This window comes from Arachis duranensis, chromosome 10 (assembly GCF_000817695.3).
Source record: "Arachis duranensis cultivar V14167 chromosome 10, aradu.V14167.gnm2.J7QH, whole genome shotgun sequence".
NCBI lineage: Eukaryota > Viridiplantae > Streptophyta > Magnoliopsida > Fabales > Fabaceae > Arachis > Arachis duranensis.
This window is the reverse complement of record NC_029781.3, coordinates 64,396,413-64,399,491: the sequence shown is the minus strand read 5'-3', so window position 1 is coordinate 64,399,491 and position 3,079 is coordinate 64,396,413.

Sequence of the window (3,079 nt, the reverse complement as noted above, 5' to 3'; positions counted from 1 at the left end):
GCCACAAGCACATGGTTAGGGACAGCTTGGTTTAGCCGCTTAGGCCAGGATGTTATTCCTGTAGGCCCTCCTATCCACTGATGCTCAAAGCCTTGGATCCTTTTTATTATCCTTGCCTTTTGGTTTAAAGGGCTATTGGCTTTTTCTGCTTGCTCTTTTTTTTCTTTTTTTTTTAATTCACTGCTTTTTCTTGCTTCAAGAATCATTTTTATGATTTTTCAGATCCTCAGTAACATGTCTCCTTTTTCATCATTCTTTCAAGAGCCAACAATTTTAACATTCATTAACAACAAATTCAAAAGACATATGCACTGTTCAAGCATACATTCAGAAGTCAAAAGTATTGCCACCACATCAAAATAATTAAGCTAGTTTTAAGGATGAATTGGAAATCATGTACTTCTTGTTCTTTTGTAATAGAAACATTTTTCATTTAAGAAAGGTGATGGATTCATAGGACATTCATAACTTTAAGGCATAGACACTAAGACACTAATGATCATGTAATAAGACACAAACATAGATAAACATAAGCATAAAAATTCAAAAAAAATAGAAAAATAGAGAACAAGGAGATTAAAGAACGGGTCCACCTTAGTGATGGCGGCTTGTTCTTCCTCTTGAAGATCTTATGGAGTGCTTGAGCTCCTCAATGTCTCTTCCTTGCCTTTGTTGCTCCTCTCTCATGATTCTTTGATCTTCTCTAACTTCATGGAGGAGGATGGAATGTTCTTGGTGCTCCACCCTTAGTTGTCCCATGTTGGAACTTAACTCTCCTAGGGAGGTGTTGATTTGCTCCCAATAATTTTGTGGAGGAAAGTTCATCCCTTGAGGTATCTCAGGGATTTCATGATGAGGAGTTTCCTCATGCTCATGTCCATGAGTGGGATCTCTTGTTTGCTCCATCCTTTTCTTAGTGGTATCCATGAGGACTTGGTCCAATCTTTGATCAAAGTTGACCCTTTTTGAGTTTGAAAGGGACATCGGGGATCACCTTCTTCTTGGCCACAACTTCATAGAAGTGGTCTTGATGCACCCTTGAGATGAATCTCTTCATCTCCCATGAGTCGGAGGTGGAAGCTTTTGCCTTCCTTTTCCTCTTTCTAGAGGTTTCTCCGGCCTTAGGTGCCATAAATGGTTATGGAAAAACAAAAAGCAACGCTTTTACCACACCAAACTTAGAAGGTTTGCTCGTCCTCAAGCAAAAGAAGAAAGAAAAGAGTAGAAGAAGAAGAAAATAGAGGAGATGGAGGGGGCTTTGTGGTTCGGCCAAGGGGGAGAAGTAGTGTTTAGGTTGTGTGAAAATGAAGGAGTGAAGAAGGGTTTATATAGGGGTGGAGAGAGAGGTAGGTTTTGGCCATTATGGGTGGATTTGGGAGGGAAAGTGGTTTGAATTTGGATGGTGGGGTAGGTGGGGTTTTATGAAGAATGGATGTGAGTGGTGAAGAGAATGGTGGGATTTGATAGGTGAGGGATTTTTGGGGAAAAGGTATTGAGGTGATTGGTGAATGGGTGAAGAAGAGAGAGAGGGGTGGGGTAGGTGGGGATCCTGTGGGGTCCACAGATCCTGAGGTGTCAAGGATATCTCATCCCTGCACCAAGTGGCGTGCAAAAATGCCATTTCTGCCAATCCTGGCGTTAAACGCTGGGCTGCTGCCCTTTTCTGGCGTTAAACGCCAGTCTGGTGCCCCTTTCTGGTGTTAAGCGCCCAGAATGGTGCCAGACTAGGCGTTAAACGCCCATTTGCTGCCTTTACTGGGGTTTAAACGCCAGTAAATTTTTCCTCCAGGGTGTGCAGTTTTTTTATTCTGTTTTTACATTTTCAATTGTTTTTGTGACTTCACATGATCATCAACCTATAGGAAACATAAAATAACAATGGAAAATAAATAAATATATCATTAGGTTGCCTCCCAACAAGCGCTTCTTTAATGTCAGTAGCTTGACAGTGGGCTCTCATGGAGCCTCACAGATGTTCAGAGCAATGTTGGAACCTCCCAACACCAAACTTAGAGTTTGAATGTGGGGGTTCAACACCAAACTTAGAATTTGGTTGTGGCCTCCCAACACCAAACTTAGAGTTTGACTGTGGGGGCTCTGTTTGACTCTGTTTTGAGAGAAGCTCTTCATGCTTCCTCTCCATGGTTACAGAAGGATATCCTTGAGCCTTAAACACAAGGGATTCTTCATTCACTTGAATGATCAATTCTCCTCTGTCAACATCAATCACAGCCTTTGTTGTGGCTAGGAAGGGTCTGCCAAGGATGATGGATTCATCCATGCACTTCCCAGTCTCTAGGACAATGAAATTAGCAGGGATGTAATGGTCTTCAATCTTTACCAGAACATCCTCTACAAGTCCATAAGCTTGTTTTCTTGAATTGTCTGCCATCTCTAGTGAGATTCTTGCAGCTTGTACCTCAAAGATCCCTAGCTTCTCCATTACAGAGAGAGGCATGAGGTTTATGCTTGACCTTAGGTCACACAGAGCCTTTTTGAAGGTCATGGTGCCTAATTTACAAGGTATTGAGAACTTCCCAGGGTCCTGTCTCTTTTGAGGTAATCTCTGCCTAGTCAAGTCATCCAGTTCTTTGGTGAGCAAATGGGGTTCGTCCTCCCAAGTCTCATTACCAAATAACTTGTCATTTAGCTTCATGATTGCTCCAAGGTACTTAGCAACTTGCTCTTCAGTGACATCTTCGTCTTCTTTAGAGGAAGAATACTCATCAGAGCTCATGAATGGCAGAAGTAAATCCAATAGAATCTCTATGGTCTCAGTGTGAGCCTCAGATTCCCATGGTTCCTCATTAGGGAACTCATTGGAGGCCAGTGAACGTCCATTGAGGTCTTCCTCAATGGCGCTCACTGCCTCTTTCTCCTCTCCAAATTCGGCCATGTTGATGGCCTTACACTCTCCTTTTGGTTTCTTTTCTGTATTGCTTGGAAGAGTACTAGGAGGGAGTTCAGTAACTTTCTTACTCAACTGACCCACTTGTGCCTCCAAGTTTCTAATGGAGGACCTTGTTTCAGTCATGAAACTTTGAGCGGTTTTGATTAGATCAGAGACCATGGTTGCTAT